The sequence below is a fragment of the Otolemur garnettii genome, unplaced genomic scaffold (assembly GCF_000181295.1).
Source record: "Otolemur garnettii isolate 467f Iridium unplaced genomic scaffold, OtoGar3 scaffold00004, whole genome shotgun sequence".
Lineage (NCBI taxonomy): Eukaryota > Metazoa > Chordata > Mammalia > Primates > Galagidae > Otolemur > Otolemur garnettii.
Window position 1 is genome coordinate 11,405,952 of NW_003852399.1, and position 18,984 is coordinate 11,424,935.

The 18,984-nt window shown below is 42.9% G+C and overlaps 1 protein-coding gene across 1 annotated transcript in view; it reads left to right on the forward strand.

The window, feature by feature from the left end:
- EXT1 (exostosin glycosyltransferase 1) overlaps positions 1–18,984 on the forward strand; it is a 286,208-nt gene that overhangs the window by 55,586 nt on the left and 211,638 nt on the right. The window lies entirely within an intron of this gene.

Sequence of the window (18,984 nt, forward strand, 5' to 3'; positions counted from 1 at the left end):
GCCACAGACGCCACCTAACAGCTCTAATTGTAGAGGTTTAGCAAGGTAGCATGGCTCAGGACCTTGGCTGGGAGGCCACTTATAAGCTATATGGCCTTTGGCAAATAACCTATTTGTACTTTAGTATCCTTATCTGTAAATTGGGGGCATTAATAGTACCTACGCAGGATAAGTTTAATAAGTTAAATTGTAACTGGAACCATTGGTTATTTGCTTAAAGAAAACAGGATTGTTCTTCTTACATTATTGAAAGACATTTGAAGGCAGCAGGTGGGAAGATAAGGGAATCATCCTGTGTCTAGCCCTCTCTAGTTGATTTTTAAAGTGCCCATCTCTTGAAAAGACCTATTAAAAAATTAGGTGGAAACAAAGGAAGTGAAAAATAAACATGGGAAATGGTACTTTCTCCTTGAGCTGATTCTTGCCCCTGGGCCCACTGAGGGATCCTCATGTTATTATGTAAGAGCAGGGTCTCCTCGAGCAGAGCAGAGTGAGATCCAGGGCAGGAATGGCTGGTACTGAAGGACGGCGCAGTGTGCTGTAAAGGAACTAACGAGAGTGACACTGGCCAAAGGATGTTTCCCTCTTCTTAGCACTGAACAGAGACTCTCCCAGACCACAGAAGGGCTCGGAACTATCCTCCATTCCACAGGGAGTTTTCAGTGCCACTTGAGACCTTCCCAATCTAAGCCTTCAGCTCCTTTTACGACACACTGTTTTAGAGGCTGCTAAGGAAATGCTATTAGGGATGTATCAGGCTCCAACAAATTATCATCTCTTCCTCACCACCCGGAGACTGGCAGAGTCAGGGATGAATTGGCTTATCACGGTCATGGGTGGCAGCTGGCCACATTGTGTCTCCAATTCAAAGAAGGATCCCCCAGCCCCACAGCAGTCCAGGATTGTCTCCCAAATTCCTCAGATTCCACACACACAAAGGAGGTGAGCTAGTCCTGCAGCCATTGTCCCCTGGGGAAGGCAGATTATTTTTAAGCTTTTCACTGCAGACAGATGGGCCTCCTCTATCCTCAACAGAGGCTATTTAAATAACATTTGCTTCTTATCATTAACTTTCTTTGCTCACCTAAGCTAATGAATCTAAACTAGTTTGGAACTTCATTTGAAATATTCCAAAAAAAAAAAAAAAAAAGCAAGAACCATTTGGCCTAGTACTTTTTTTGGAGAGATGAATAGTAAATAGGGCTTCAGGAATTTTATTTTATCACCTCCAAGATTTGGCGTTTCTTCTCCGGCTTTGCACGTATCATTTTGTGAGTATAATGCCAATATTAGTCCAGTTGTCTTCGGAGTATGCATACACAAGCCTCCTAGCGATTTAGGTGCATTTGACATTCTTGCTAAATTTACTGGGGTTAAGGCTGGAATGAGAAACATGATGACAATGCGAGTAAGCAACAAACAAAAAAGTAACTAGAACAGAATAACAGACACTGAATGAAAAGCAACATGTCTACTCGTATTCTGTCATCCAGGCCGATTGATTAAAAGAAAATGACAAAGATTTAAAAAAATCTGACCACAAGTATTATGAGGAAATGTTCTGAAGATTTTGTTTGTTTTTGGACAGTCTTTCCTAAGTATCTCAAGGTGGTTGGCAAATGATACAAATCCATCAGATTGCCCACTGGCCAGTGTTTTGTGGTGTCTTAACCTCTGAGTTCTAAGTAGCTGTGATCGTGTTCGCTTGCAGCTCCCCTTCCCATTATCAGAGGTTGAAAAATAGTAAGATTTGGTTGACATGATTCACATATGACCTTCATATAGAAAGACATCGAGAGAGCACAGACTCCCAGCTTCTCAGTCTAGTTCATCTATTACCGTACAAGCTCTCTTTGACCCTTAGAAATGCTCCCACACCCTCGAAGACTTGCTTTTCAGGAAGTGTGCCATAGGTAACTCCCTTTCCAAAGGCCAATGGCAAGGGCGCGTCTAACTTCAAATGTGGTTACATTTTATGCTGGGAGTGGAAAGCAGAAAACAGTAGGCCAGCCAGGTGGAGAAATAAAGCCAGAGAGACAGTATATTTTCAGGAGCAATTTAGTGCATGATTGATCTCGCTGATACCGTTAGTGTAGTGTTTATAGCTAACTGAGGTTTACCTGAAGCAAGCCCTTTGTTTGGGGGAAAATCATAAGAGAAAATACATTGATTTGTTGGTAAGATAATGCCATACTTCCAGACCCTAAATCAGCCAGTTATTGCTAACTTGGAGAGATATTCAAAATGTCTCTCTTACCCCTGGCCAGGGTCACCAGGATTCTCTCTACTTTGTATTCTGCCCAATCATATCTTCTTCTACTTTTGTGATTTTTTTTTTTTTAAACTGGCTTTATTTAGTCTTTATTTTCTACTGGAATAACTGAGAAGCATTTGTGCCCAGGATGCAAACTAAATTTATAGGATCTTTTAGAGGGAGAGAAAAAAAGGACAAATTTGAAAACTATATGCTAATAAGTGAACTGGATTTATTTGAATTAAGACATCACCATATTTACGTGCATGAGTTCTCCTCTCTCTGTGAATGTTACTAGCAGGGGTTCTCTTCTCCATTCTTTCTGGGTGGTGTGATAGAGAAAACACATGCCCTATGATGAAGTGGGAATGAAGATTTAAACAGTAAATAACATAGAACACTTTTCCCACATTCTTCCATCTAATTCTTAGGGCAGTATAACCTTTTTTCCTCCCTCTTTATTCCTCTCCAAAATTAATCCATGTATTAATTGATAAATGGTGTGGAGGAGGGGCAACAAATTACAGCCGAGGGGCTAAGGATGGCTTTAAGGGCTGAAACAAGTCGATAAAAGAATACTATCTGTGACATGTGAGAATTATAAGAGCGTAAACTGTCAGTGTTTATAAATAAAGTTTTATTGGAACTCAGCCACGACCATTCATTTCTTTGTCTCTGGCTGCTTTCCTATGACAATGGCAGACTTCAGTAGTTTCAACAGAGATCTGATGATGTGTAGAGCCTGAAATGTTTAGTCTCTGGCTCATTACAGAAAAGTGTGCCAACTCCTGGTATGGAGGCTGATTAAAAATGAATAATCATCAGAAAGAGAAAGATGACAGCCTTTAGACCCAGGCAATAGGAGTCTGTGTTTTGCCTCAGTTTCTCAAAAGGTAAAGTGATTACAGATTACTCCACCTGAGAACATTTTGGTGAGGATGAAATGAGAGAACCAAGTAAAGCGTATATATGAACGCAGCATGCTGCCGGATACCTCACAGACGTCCAGCCAGGGCTTGTATCGTTCCCTTCTGGGGATTCTAGTATTTCAAGTTCTTATTTTACCTCAGGTCACCTGTTCTCACAGAACTAGAGTAAAAAATAAAATACTGCCGTCCAAGCCTGATAGTAGCTGGAGAGACAGCTACCCACGTCTCCTTGTCCCCTTCCTTCCTTTATTCAGTAGCCTTTCTTCACAAACTGGTGGGGTTGAGTCCTGTGAGGGCAGGGAAAGGTCATCTTACTTTGATGTGAATGGGTATATGGAATTGGTCTTGACCTTGAAGGAAAGAAAAGCACTTCAGGCAACAATCATTTGGAGGAACTTTGGAGAGACGGCTCCATCAGAGTGACATGGTGCATTGGCTTCTAATGGAGGACTTCACAGGTGACATTCTCAGCTCTTACAGAGTGTGTCTCCCCAGCAGCTGGGGAGGGAGCTCCTGCAGTCCTGTGGCTGCCTCCACCCTCAGAGCTGTGTCCCCCCTTAATGCTCTTCTTGTTAGGATGCTGTGGTTGCTTTCTAACTGTATATCCACTGGCCAGAAAGAAATAAAAAGCTTCCCTGCGTGAAGATGAAGGTTCGTTGGCAATGCCTTCTCCAAGTCTCTTAGCAGGAACAGCAAACAGAGGACTCCCTTCTTTCCGACTTAAGTTACACATATTTTTTTCCCCCTTTTTACTTTCAAAACTGGCAGCTCATAAGAGCAGCATTCACATAGACTGTGCCAGGGACGTGGGGCATCATGAATGGGGCATTTCTTGTCCCCGGGGCCCCTTCCTCTGTGCTGTCACTTTTCCATGTATTATTAGCCACCTTGCAGAGTCGGAGCTTTGCCAACCACTTGCTTCTGGGTCCTGTGGGTTGCTGTCTGAATCTGTTGCTTGTCTAGTAAAATAAGTTAGTTGCTGTTGTTTGTAGGGAACAAAATAACTGTTTGGAACCCACATAGATTACTGATATGTGTGGTAGCTCATTTGAGTAAGTGGGAGTAAAGCTGATGCTATGAGCTGATGAAGGTACAGGCTTTAATGGGAAGTTTGCACGTGCTGGTGGATGGTCTGCCCATTTGGCTTCTTATTTTCTTATTAAAAAGTTAGCATCTTTTGTAGCCATAGAAATACAAAAAAAAAAAAAAAAACAAAGAAGAAATTAGTTTCAACCATACTATCTTTCTCTTCTTTTAAAAATATTTTCATGATTTAGCTGTCTAAAGTAGTTAGCTAGAAATGGGTGGGAGGGTCTCATTTTAAACCTTTTATAATTTGAGATTTCTTTGTAGGGGGCGATGGGTACCAGAGCTTCAGTTCTTGTGATTGGCTTATGATGATAGTCTGGAATTATTTTATAGATTGTGTTTGGCTGCCAGCATGGTGCTTGGGCGTGATTCATTTGTGCAGCTTGCCATTGGATAAATAATATTTATTCCTTGGATCCTTGTTCAGAAGGGATTAGCCAAGTGAACTGGAAAACATGCCTTTGCAGGAGAGCTTTCACTGCCTGTGATAATCAATGAACAATCTAGTGGCTGATTTAATTCAGCTCTAACAGAGCTGGCTGACTCATCGGCTCTTAATGCTTCTTAACTTCTCCGGCAGTGTTTTTAATCTTCAGTGTCTTACACACACACACACCAGTATCATAGTAGATGTAGTTCAGAACTTAACATTTCCCCAGGGATCTTGCTCTGGGAATTCAAAACAAATATCTTGTAAAATGGGTTTCCAGTATGTTGTTTTTCCGATGGGTCTGGTTTTTTTTTTCTTTCTTTCTTTCTTCTAATGGAAAACAATCTATTGAAAGTGTAAAGTAAGCTTAGCTTTATTTTATTTTTTGGAAAGAGAGAGTTAAAGCCGAATAACAAGAGACCTTAGAGCAACGGTTCTCAACCTGTGGGTCGCGACCCCTTTGTAACCATGAAAATACATCTGGGCATTAGGAAAGTTGAGAACCACTGCCTTAGAGAGTGACATAGCGTAGGACTCTCCAACCCTGTATATGGCTTTGGGTTTTGGTATTGCATCATTTATAGTCCTAAATAATTTATAATCAAATTTACGACTTGTGGGATGGTTGGAGAGTGTCCCTCCAGGAGGCAAGAGTTTCTGTTCAAATCTACTGTCCACTTGATTTCTGTATCTGATAAATGACAGTGAACTAGAGAAGTCAGGTTAGGAACGCTTTCTCCCTCCTTGGCCTTTTTTGCCTCCTGTGTTTCGTTCATCTGAACCTTGGCTTGTCCTATGTAGGGGAGCTGAAGAGTTGCTCAGGAGTTGAAAGAACTTGTCTTTGAGCTTCCAGGAAGCCAAAGTATAAAAATCCCAAGTACTTTAGCCCCAAATTCAAATGACAGCTGAGTGTAGGGTTGTCAGATTTAGCAAAGAGAACTATGCGGCAGCCAGTTAATTTCAACGTTGGGTAAAGAACAGATAATTTTTTTTAGTATTAAGTATGCTTCTGTATTTTATCTGGCAACCCTCAGTAAGTGTTGGGAATTAGTTTTCTCTATCCTGAGGGTCCACAGGTTAGGTTAGATATTCAGGGGCAATTGTGAATGAGAAAAGAGAGTGCCCTTTATGAAGCCCCTTTTCCTATCAAGTACTTTGTATCCAGTTCTCAGCTTGTGAGGAGGGTGTTATAAACCCATTGTACCCTGGATGATAAAAGTAGCTAGCATTTATTGAGTGCTACGTGCTGGGCACTGTTCTAACAACTTTGATGTATTCTCATTCGGTGCTTAAAATAACCTTATGAAGGTTAGGTACTATTATGATTTCCATTTTACAAGGGAGGAAACTGAGCTGCAAGGTCACACAGCTAGTCAGGGATTGTTTTGAGTTGAAGAAAAAGGATGCATGGGGAGTATCTTGCCCAAAGTCACATAATTAGTAATTAGTGGAGCCAAGGATGCCAGTGCAGCTGTTCTTACTTAAAACACACAGATGCCTGGGCCCAGCCCCAGAGAGTTGGATTCGGTTTGGTTGGAGATTGGCCTTGGCAGGGGGATTTTTAAACCTTCCCTAGGCGATTCTAATGTACAGTCAGGACTGAGAACTCTTGCTTTACCCCATTTTTGGCATAAAATGAATCACTCTCCTTAGGAAACCTGCTCGCTCTATGTGGCCATTCCTTTAGTCCCTACCCCTGTGCCACAGAAACACACTTCCAGATCTGGCAGCTAATTTTTCACGGTCTTTGTTTCTCCCAAATTATTTTCAGGAAGTCCTCGTGAATATATGTTGGGATATAAACAAATCTCAAAGAAAGACCTCTTGGGGGTATTTTGTTGATGGATTTTCTGAGGGATCTTTTCTTTTTCATTTCCCCATTATACTTCTCAGAGGACGGACTGGGGCTTTGTTCTTCATTTGGCTCCAGCTGGGTACCAGGCTATGTATTTTGGTAGGTTTACAGATTAATAAAACGAGACCACTACCCTCCAGGGGTTTTCAAGGGCACCATATAAATGTAATTCTAGGTTTAATTTTTTTTTTTTTTAATCACTTTGGAGGAATACAAAGTATTCGAGAGTTCGGGGGCAGCAGAAATAGACAGGATGTGGTGTGGAGTCTGACCTCAGTGTTCGCTGCCTTGGTGAGTTCCTGCCCTGCCACTTACTCCCTACAGAGCCCTGGCCAATTCCTGAGCGCTCCTGGCCTCTGGCCTCTTTGGCACAGCAGACGCACGGGTCCTTTGATGGGAGGCATAATGAGTCAGTGCTTTGGAGAGCACACAGCCACCAGGCCAGGGCGAAGGCTCAGTCCTTGTGAGCTGCCACGTTCTGCAGGTCACTTTTAGCTCCCCGGCAGGCTCTCATGCACACTGACGGTCCAAAAGCATGAATAGGAGGTTACTGACTGTTCTCTCCTGCTCTTGGAGTTCATAAGATGAAGAACTGTCCTTCATTCGCTAACCAGTGAGGAACCAGGGAGCCTGGAAGATGATCCAACAGGAACTAGAATGGGAGGCGTTGGGATCCCCCCCCCCCCCCCGGCTCTGGTTAGGGATTTGGGACCAGGTCTCAGACGTGAATCACTGCGGTTAGGGGAGAGAGGATGAGTGTGGCTTCAGGCTTGGCAGTGGATGGGTCCCACAGATGGAGGACACAGGAGGACAGGGCTCATTGTTAAAGGGAAAGGATGATGAATTAGGTTCCAGCAGATAACGTAGTGCCACATTGCACGTGACTGTGCGCCTGCCGGGATCGCACATCTGGGGATAATCTGGGCTCTCTCTGTATTTGACGTCTACTGGTTTAAGTGCATGAATGAAGAAAGGTTCACACCACCACTGCCATCCCATCTGTCCTTTAGGTTGAACTTGTGCTCTCTTCCTCTGGTTTGTTTAGGTCTAAGTATACTATTTTGCATAGGAAATCGATAAATCTTCTATTGGTGTTTGACTGGATGGGGCATTTCTTTATTACCAGACAGTAATAAATAAGTAAATTGAGCCGTAAATACTTCTAGTATCCTGAGTATATTTATTTCTAAGTGAGAATTAGAGTAATGAGGCATTTGCTAGGCTCAACTATAATTCAGAAACAGAAGGTAGATGACTCGTGAGGACTATTTGCAGTCTAGATTTTTAGGGTCATTGGAAAGCTTTTGTTTTTGTATACTAAAGCTCTGTATTTTGTGTCTGATGTGACTGAGCCTTTTCGAAAGTCCCGGACACTTCCATTTTCTCTTTGCCTGCATGGCATAGAGCAGGGGTTGGCAAACTTTTTCTGTGAAGTGCCAGGTAGTAAATATTTTAGGTTTTACACATACTACCTCTGTCACCACTAGTCACCTCTGCTCTTGTAACAGGATGGCAACTGTAGACAGTGTGTAAACAAGTGAGCTTTGCTGTGGCCCAAAGCAACTTTGTTTACAAAAAAACGTGCAGTGGGCGGGCTTTGGCCCTGGGCTGTGGCTTTCTCTCCCCTCCCCTATTCTGTGGGTCTGGGTTTGCTCAGCCATCCGCTGTGTAACTGGGATCAATAGAAGAATCAGCTTGATGGGGTATTTTGATATTGAATGAGCTAACACGAGTAGTTTTTTATAGTGGCCGGAACACAATAAGGGGTACAGAAAATGTTAGCTAAAAGCTGAGAAAGAAACCCATTTCGGATGGCATTCTACACTCGCCTTGATGTTTAGCTGTGATCATTTGTAGACAAGGAGAGACCAGTGAAGCAAAATTTTTCAAGGGCTATTTAATATCACAGCCCTATACAACTAACAGATGTAAACAAAGTGGACGCTGACTTTTAACAGACTAGACCAAGTTGATTGTGATCAGGGAAAGCACCACATGGCCAACATGATTTATTCTTCCCATGATTCTTCTTCTTGGAAATTTTGTTACACTGTTACTTCTTTTGGGCTTTCCTCTCTCCAGTAGCAGAGGTATGAGGAATAAAAGCTTTTCCTGGAAGTGAAATGTAAGGGCATTTATTGAGCGTCCTCTGTGTGTTCACCCTGTGTGAGGCGTTGCAACTGGAGAGGGAAGTTTCAGTAATCAAAGAGTTTGTAGTGGAGTCGGAAGAGGACTACATCCAGAGGGTGGCAAAGGAATGCATGCACATTGTTAGAAAGGGAAAAAGGGTCTTAGTAAGCGTGTAATCCCCAAGTCACATCCAACTTCTGTAATTACAAGAGGTGCTCAATGTAATGTATATTCAGCCTTGTTAATCAGTACATATTGAGTATTACAATTATAATACAGTTTTTGGTTTCTTAAAATGTGTATCCTTTTTTGGTACCCTGTGTATATACGTGAAACAGCCAGGCACACATTAGGGAGGGCTCATGTGACCCAGGCAGGCTTTGTGAGGATGTCAGGGTAATGCACTGTGGGAGAGAAGTTGTATCCGATGGCGTTAGTCTGGGGAAATTTCAGGGAGAAAAATCTGAATGGGGCCTCCCACGTGTATTTTATCTTGGCTGAGTAGATCTCTTTCCTAGGAAAGAATTCTGCCTATATCCACAGGCATTAAGCTTGAGTTTTGCTGGATAAAGTGTCTCCTTTTAAAAAAGGGGCACCAAATGGCCAAGTCCGTGACATAGAGGGCAGACCTTTGTGGTGAAGGCCCACGTGGATGGTAACAGCTTTAGGCATTTGGTTTTGCTTCACACTTCAAAGAACTGAAAAGTGAGGATGATTTATTTATTTATGAAAACATAATTCTCGTTGTGGGTAGTCAGGCTGATCTGGTGAGGCTCACAGTGGTGGGGAAGGAGAGGTGAGGAGCAGGGCCCCGCTAGTATGGAAGTTCCAGAGAGCAGGCATTTGGGGATGTTGGATTCTTCGCCATATCCCCAGCAAGTGAGAACAGAGCGAGCCACAGGGTTAGTGCTCTATCATTTCTGAGTAAGAGTGAGAGAAACTTTTGAGGTACACCTGCTGCCCTCAATTTGGTGTTGGGCATACAAGCAGGGTCGTCCAGTGATGTATGGACATAAAACAAGGGAGAATACCCCAGGAGATGGGGCTGTGCGGAGTGTTCAGGTGGAGAGACCAACTATCCTTCTGGAGGTTCAGGAAGGCTTCAGACACAGTGTGTACGAACTTGGTGTTTAAGGATGGGTGGAAATATATCAGTTACGTTAGGCAAGGAGAACAGATGAGGGCGTGCCTAACAGGAGGAAGGGCAGGGCAGAGCCATGCTGGAATCAAAGAACAAGATGTGATCAAGCTGGTGACAGAGGTGATATTTAGACAATGTGTCCTCCTCTGCTTTTTGTCTTTTTAAAAAAATATACTCAGGATACTCCCTCTAGCTACTGAAATATCATTATTTAAGTAATAGCTATTATTGAATAAATAGCAGCACATGCTTCACGTGCCAGGCACGGTGCTAAAGGATTTGCCTGTAATTCTTGGTACTGGATTTTTTTTTTTTTTTTTTTTTTTGAGACAGAGCCTCAAGCTGTCCCCCTGGGCAGAGTGCCATGGCATTACAGCTCACAGCAACCTCCAACTCCTGGGCTCAAGCGAGTCTCCTGCCTCTGCCTCCCAAGTAGCTGGGACCACAGGCGCCCGCCACAACGCCCGGCTATTTTTTGGTTGCAGCCATCATTGTTGTTTGGCGGGTCCGGGCTGGGGATTTGAACCCGCCACCTTAGGTGTACGTGGCTGGCGCCTTAGCCGGTTGAGCTATAGGCACCGAGCCGGTACTGGATTTTTTATAGTATCCCTATGAGAAAGATAGGGTTATTCTCTCTACCCGTCTTGTTCCAGGGCGGTGACCTTGGTCATTTTAGTTGTTGCTCTATCTCTGATGCCTAGAATGGTGCTGACCCATATTAGGGGCTGGATTTGAATGAATCAGTCACATGAAGACTAATTTGAGCAAGTCATGTTGGTCCTGAATGAGTGTTGGAGGCCACAACTCTGGGCTCCTAACTCTGCACTATCTCAGCTTCCCGATGCCTATTTGGAGACGGAAATTCTAGTCTCTTTCAGACTTAAGGAATCCCTTTTAATGACTTTTTTTTAGACTTGAGCACTCCTCTTTCAAGTTTTAGAATGGTCTACACAGATACTTTTGGTCACTCTCTATTGTGGACCAAACATTTATAAATAAAGTAGGAGATATGTAAACGTGGCTTTGTACGTGACACACTTGCAGTGGTGTGCGCCTGCACCTCTGCTAATCCCATCTATTGGCAGTGCTGGGTGTGCATGAGAACTGGGTCACCTGTACTCTTGTGGCCCCAAAGCGGACAGATTGTCAAGTCTGTGGCTTACAGCATAAACCCCATCTCTTGGGTTGGACCTGAGTCTAGACTGCCCCTAGAAATATAGTAGCTTGGGGTTATAGAACTCACCTGAGCAACGGCTCCTAGCCCCTTATTAAAGAAGAACAGTGCATCTCATCCACAGACATCGTCTGTATGGGGAGAGCAAGAAAGTTCCTTGTTCCAGGGAGCTTATTGTCCACTGGAGGAGATGAAACTCATGGAAATGGGGCAGAATGTGGTAAGTGCTTTAATAGGAACTACCAGAGCTTTGAGGAAGTGTTTTACCAATGTATTGTGGTCCTTAGATCTAGAACAGTGGTTCTAACCCTTCCCAATGCCACAATCCTTTAATATAGTTCCTCAAGTTGTGGTGACCCTCAAACATAAAATTGTTTTGTTGTTACTTCATAACTGTAATTTTTGCTACTGTTATGAATCCTAATGTAAATATCTGATATTAGGCAACCCTTGTGAAAGGGTCATTCGGATCGTAACCACAGGTTGAAAACCGCTTATCTGGAAGGACACTGTGATTCTCTGCCTTGTGCTAGTTGTCGCCTTGGTGTTCTGGAGAGAAGCACAAAGGGAACTTAAAATGAACTTCTAAAGTTGAGCGTGGTGGCCCTGTCGGTTTGCTATCCAATTTATGGAAGCAAGGTAAAAGACCATAGACAAAAGGAAAGAGGCCAGAGAGAGAAAGATGTGTGAAATAAGAACCCAAGTAAATGGGCCTCTACTCTCCTCCCACCCTCATCTCCTAGGCCTAGGGTAACCAAAATAGCTGTATAAAGATAGTTCCCTACAACCTCCCGTCACTTTAAATACACTTGGGATTCCCATTTAGGGGGAATAAAGACATTTGTAGGAAGAGAGACTCCCAGCAGGGGATTAGCATGACTCTGTGGCTTGAGAACTGGTAATTAGGCCAGCAGGCTTTTTTTGAATTATAAGAGCAATTTGTTAAAAATAATGTTTTTTAAAAAAACACATCAAAATTGAGTTTCTCATCATAATGAGAAGGCAACTTCTAAAGGTCAAACATTGGGTCTTTCTACTTCTCATCTGAGATTTTTATGAGGCAGAAAGATTCTTCATTAAACAGCAATTTTAACATTGCAGGACTGTATGTGTTGTGGGTTATGATGCTCTCAGAATTTTTGAAATGAAGCCACACTTCACAGTGATAATTCAAAGTGAAAATGCTTACACGGACTTAATAGAAGTGCTGTTATCTGCCTTCCTACTTCAGTGATTTTGTTTTGTTTGTGTGCCTGTTTATTTACTCATTTTTGGAAGAAACCATTAGTCCTGCTCAATCAGGAGTCCACCTCACCAGTTCAACTGGAAAAGGCATTTATACACTCCTCACCTGCACTCAAAATTCAAATTCTGGGACTTAGAAATTCATGAATTATTGGTGCCTGCTGGGATGTATGTATAGTAAAATAATTCTTTAGCATTTTCTTCAAAAATTCTCATTTTTCTAGCACTTTGACTTAATATCACTAGTTGGTAGTCTTTTCATCGTGCATTCTGGTTCTTAATGTCAGAACAGAATACAGGCTTAACCTTGAAGTCAAAAACAGAATCAGCAAATAAATTGTCGGGACCTACGTACATTTTTTAAAATATATACTTCCCTGCTCAGAATGAGATGATGAAACAAAACTCGTTGGGCTCCTCGTTCATCTCCACAAGGATAGATTGCACTGGGAGTCCCAGGTGGTGGGATACAGTGGCCTGAACTGTGGCCCGGAGGAGTCCTGCGTTCTTGTTATTGGGGTGCATCTGTGTGTGAGAAAATAGATAACTAGCATGAGAGCGTAACAGGATGGTTTCAGACCACAGTAAGTTCTAAGACAGAAACAAATGGTCCCTATGAAAGAAGGTGCAGGAGTCGGGGAGCCCCACGTGCAGCACGTGCTCTGTTCAGAGATGCCTTTCTGAAGTCCGTGGGGCAGCCAGTGGGCGGGTGTAGGGGGATTTGGAGGGATGTCATTTAATGAAGAATTAGGGCTCGACATGAGGAATATTCATTTCACATTTCAGTTTCGCTCCTTGGATTTTCTCCCAGCAGAAAGGAAGTAATACCTGCCCCGTGGAGTAGTTATAAACAGTCACAATAAACGCAGGGGCTGAGTGCTTGGTAACAAGTAAGTGCTGTCAGGTTAGGTGCCGTGGTCTGGGCTCCTTAATACGTACAACTTTAGAATTAGGAGACACAGCTGATCTAAACTGTTTTTAAAGTTGAAACAGTGCGCGTTCATTAGGCACCTAGCAGAGCAGCAGTCCTGGGGGCTGTGCAACGCTTTAGTCAAATTCGAAGAGGTGGCTGGACTCTCGGGCACCCTGTCCCCTCCCCAGCCCAGGGGAGCGCTGCTCAAACACACAAACACCCTGTGACTTCAGTTCAATTTCTATGATATTTATTAAGGAAACAAATGAAGCAGTAGTGTTAGTTATTTTTATTCACTGTTTTTGTTTTTTTCACGTGTTTTAAATATCATTAGGATGTATAATTCCCTCCCTCTTTAAAACAAAATGCTTTGGGGACCCAGAACTCAAATCCTTCCTTTCTGACTTATTTTTACTTCTTTTTAAATCTCTTCCTGATACAAAGAGCAATCTATACAGAATTGTTTCAAAGGAGGAAAATTGAAAGACTGGAAACTCATCCAGAACTATTTAGCGCGTTAGTCATAGGGAAGACAATCGCTTTTGAGTCTTTTGGTTTCCAGTGGAGAGTGGAGTTTGATCTTTCCTAACGTGTGAAACTGTCTGGAGCACACTCAGTGGTAATACACGTGCACGCTGCGTCCAGGCAGGCACGTCCCTACTCATTTCTCTTCTCTGGTTTGTCCTAAGAAGGGAGTGCTTTAAAGAACCTGCAAATTGTACGCTACTTGAAGACAGGCCTTGGTGTGTTTGGGCTCCCGTGTCCTGTGTGTTTATTTGCGTGTCATTGTCCCTGCTCACCCCCAGCAGTGCCCTTCACATGACATCCAGTTACAAATGTGGGGGGTAAGCCGGTGCTAGTTGATTTCACTCAGGTTATTCTGTAAAATATTCAGAAGAGAGTCCCAAGGGTCGATCATGAAGTTATAAGATTTGACACCTGAAATGACACAAAGCCTAGGAATTTAAATTTCCTTTCCCATTTTCTCTTGAGTTTTTTTGAGAACAATTTTTCTTACTTTTGCTTGAATATCAAAGTCACCAGGGGAGCAAACTTCAGATTCCATGGTTTCTCCTCTAAAGATTTTAATTGATTTGCTTTAATGTGTGTTCCTAGATTTTGGTGATTCCTGGGACAAAGCAAATTTGGGACTTGGGAAATATAAGAAAGGGATAATAAGGGAAAGCTCACGCAGAAGGATAGTCCAGGAATAGGGAACAGAGTTTGCAAAGTCTCAGGGGTTCAGAAGAGCATAAGAATAAGCAGAGTCACTGTTCCGTATGCCTCCAGGGAGTGGATGGTGGGGATGGGGAAAGGGTGAAGGTAGTGGAGTGACTCATGACCTCCTGGTCAAGGCCCAAGAGTTTCAACTTGGGCTGTGGCTTTATTAAATGTGCACATGTCCTATCTTCATTGGTGATTATACAAGTGATATTTCGCATTAAAAATGAAAACATTACTAGAATAGATGACCCAGAAAGGAAATTCTCCCAGCATTCTACTTGGCTCAGCTGAATGAAATTGCTCCTATAAAGTGTTTATAACTCAACTCACTTGAAATTACTATTGTAAAGCAGAAAGCAGTGGGTAAGATGGAGTGAAACTTGGAGATAAATTATCATGCAATTTATTGTCCCAGAGATTAATGGGGTTTTGAAAAGGGCATGGGGGGTGAGAAAAGGGGGAGGCATCTGAGAGCTGTGTAGACCTTATAAAGGATCAGGGTATGGTGGAGAGAAAGAAGCAGAGGGATTCCAGAGGTCTGAGGCTTCTGGTGTGGCTAACAAGTTGGATAGTGGCATCATTAAGCCTATAGGGATCTGGTGGGGGACAGGTTAACTTTGAATTGTCTGTGCAAAGATGTCTATTAGGCAGCTGGAAATTTAAAAGTGGGATTTAAGAGTGAATTGGGATTTAGGAATATAGATTTGGAAACCATGGATACATGAGAAAAGACTGAGATACAGAGGAGGGGAGGCAAGAGACACAGCGGTAAAACGAGTCCTTGCTGCCTGAGGGTTTCCGTTGATAGGTGCTCATGCTTGGGGTGTAGCAGTGGAAGGGAAATGACTGAATTATCTCTGCTGGTCAGAGGTTATACAGTCTGTTCTCATGAACTCATCAAATTTAAATTCTCATACTGAAAAGTAGACAATTCCTAAAGGAGCCATCATATCACCCACCCCTTTTTTTTTAACTTGGAAGAAATCCAAATATAGAATATTTACAGATTACAGAGATAGTTGATGTAGAGGCCAAGTGTGGCCATTCCCATAGCTACGTGGTGAAAGAAATCGTGTTTCTGGGGAGGCTGCCTTTAAAAATGTACCACTGGGAAACGATATTGATAAGAGTTTGGGATTTTGATATCGGATGTGGTCTGTGTGTGTTTGAATGGAATTTACAGAAGTTATATCTAAAATTGCTCATCTGACTTTGGGGAGATATTTTATCTTTGAAACCCATTTTTTTCCCTGTTCCCCTCTTTATTGTAGAGTAAAAGGAAATGACAAAGATATAGCCTGCTTTAAGAATGTCGAGCTTATAAAAAAGGCAAATTTGTTTTTGAGATTTAAAATAACTGTTAGCTACAAGTGGGTTTGTGGCAGATTCCAATAGTGTGGTTTTAGAAAGCACGTTGACTTCTGTGGCTTCACACCTGGGGTTTGAATCCCAGCTCGGGCACTCACCTGCTCCCGGGGGTGACTCAGCACCTCTGAGTTTCAAGCTTCATGTTTGCCAGTGAGGATAACAACACAGCCTGTGCAGGATAGCTTGGGGATTAAGTTACACTGTGGATGAAATGCTGAAAAGAACAGTTCTAACCTGCCAGGGGTTGGTATTCAAAAAATGCCCATTCCTCCTCTGTTCTCTCTCTCCTTTCCAGAAGCACATAACACTTAAACATCATACTTAATGTGTTGTCAGAAACCATATTTTCCAGTGCATATGATACAGTTTGTAATTTTTCACTCAACTTTTTAACTAAAAACTCACCTTTTCCTGCTTACAGCTATGGGGATTGGTTTCTAAATCTGCTTTTCTGGTGGTAACTGAATCCTTGTTCTCCCAGTGACCAATTTAGCCCCTGTGCGCAAATAGGAACATCCTGGGTGCCGTGCTTTGGCCTTTGGTGGAGTTATTTCTCCTACCTCTGCTGGCTTCAGAGGATAGAGTCAGAGAGGTCCCGGGCCATAGTCCCCTTTTCGAATTGCAAATCATCTTGAATTTCCCCATGGAGTGAGCCTTGAGTCCTGTGCTGTTCTGAGAAGCCGTCAGGTGTGTGAGTGAGGCGAGGCACTGTCACATCAACGTGTGTGCGAGCTCCACACCACTGTGCTTTTCCATCATCACAGGGCCGCTGTGGTTTCTGGCCCTAAAAATGTAGCTTCAAACAAGCAGCCCACATTCCAGAAGTCAAAGAGATGTTATTGGCCTTTGTCAGTTTTCTTTTTGCTTAGGTGATAGAGGCTTCCCCACCCCCACCCCGCGGTTGGGAAGTACCGTCTTAAGGAAACCCTAGGGAAGTGTTGAAATGGCAGGGTGTTTGTGGTGCTGGTGACCAAGCAAACACGTCCCGGATACAGAGCTTCCTTCAAAGAAAAAAAATGATGGTACCTTTCTGGGATTGTCTCAGAATCACCTACGGCAAAATTCCAACGGGATTTGAAATTAAACTAGGCCACTTCCAGAAACTGTATCAAGAGTTAACAGAGTGCATGAGAAATTGCCTCTTTAAACATGCAGTGGTTAGAGGAGGAGCTGACTATATTGGGATTTAATATTCTACCCTCTGAATAATCTGAATCTCGTTTTTAGTGGATACTTAATAAATCTTACCTGGATTTAACTTTCTCCCGCTCTTGCCTTATTATTTGTATTATTTTTATTCTTAGTTTGCCTCCTATTTCCAATTAATCTTCAGTTTCTCTCCAGCACTGTTTTCTAACAGTTATTAAAATTTCACAGTGATAGTGTACTCAGCACTTCCCTGTCCTTTGCTTATGGATTTTGCTAATACCTCATGACATGTAGAATCCTAGAAACTGGCATTAACTTAAAAGACAGCCATATACAAAGTTTTCTTTTAGTAAATGAGAAACTTACTTAGCGGCAGACGCTCTAGGTTTCATCTGAACGTAGTGTGTGCCTTTTAGTAATGTTCTTGACACAAAGAACATTGATACATGCCACCCGATGTCATTACCAATACCATATTAGCATGTTTATGTTAGAAAAGGCTCTGAGCGCCAGACCACGAAAAAGAAGTAAAATCCTGAATTCACAAACAACAGAAGGATTAGGACAGACCTTCTGAATGCCAGGGTCTCAACATCAAATGCTGCAGGAGTCAGACAGGCTTTCAATATCTGCAGACTGACCTGAGAGAAGAACCTGCAGCAGGCGGGTATTTGGCAAATTGCAAGGGGCATTAATACCTGAAATCACTTAAGCTTGGGAAGAGCTCTTGACAGGCAGCCAGGCAGCAACCTCATCCTTGGTCTTTATTGTAATAAACTAGAAACTGAAATTATGCCACATTTTTCTAAGTGATAACATTTCATAAGCGGTTGAAGTGGGAAGAAGTGTACATAGAATTTTTCCTTGAGAGCAAGTTTTATACCTGATGCCTGATTATCTGTTAATTAAAATTATATACCTAGGGATAAAATTCCAGTGTAGTTTAAAAGTTAAATTCTTACCGTCTGTGATAGAGACACCACCGTGAAGCTGTGATGGGATTTTAAAGATACCCGATTATTAGAGAGTCATGAAAATTAGCATAGACCTTGAAACACATCTTTATTGTCCGAAAGCACTCAAATGTTGGTGTGCATCAGAATCTGTTGGAGGGCTTTGTACAGCCCAGATTGCCGGGCCTCGCTCCAACATTTCCCATTCACTGGGTCTAGAGTGGGGTCTGAGAATTTGCATTTCTAACAAGTTCCCAGGAATTGGCTACTGCCCTTGTTGGTTTGAGGACAACATATTGAGGATAACTGCATTAAAGGAAACCTGACTATTTATTTAATTTAATACAGATATCACATTTAGCTTGGTGCTTTTATTTTAAGTCTAGTTGCTCAGCCTGTCACTTAGAGGCTGTGGCATCTCAACACATCCCATCCCGTGGTGTTCTGGTAAATGCTAACAATTGGTGTCGGGCTTGGGGAGTACCCTTGATTTGTAGTGTTGCCAATTTCTGTGATATAAATACTCTCCCATAGCCAGTTTAAAGCTACCAATATGATAGCAGCTTGTAAAATTCCAGAAAATTTAACAAGTCATTTCAGGGCATCACTGAATTATAGGGAAGTGTCAAAGATCAGGTTAAAATTTAATCTCAGGTGAGATAGACTCTTACTTGACTCTTTAAGGGTCAGATATGGAGGAGAATGAAAAGTAAAACCTTTTATATCAAGGAGGTTGAACAGGGATGAGCGTCTTCAAAGGGAAGTAGACAATATGGAGTAGTATAGTAGCTGTACTGTACTGCGGCCAGTGTCGGGAGGTGGCCAGTGTAGGGAGGTGGCCAGTTGTAGGGAGGTGGCCAGTGTTGGGAGGTGGCCAGTGTAGGGAGGTGGCCAGTGTTGGGAGGTAGCCAGTGTCAGGAGGTGGACTGGCCCGACACTGGCCACCTCCCAACACTGGCCATCTCCTGACACTGACCGCCTCCCTATGCTGGCCACTTCCTGACATTGGCCACCTCCCAACACTGGCCACCTCCCTACAACTGGCCACCTCCTGACACTGGCCACCTCCCTACAACTGGCCACCTCCCTGCAACTAGCCACCTCCCTACAACTGGCCACCTCCCTGCACT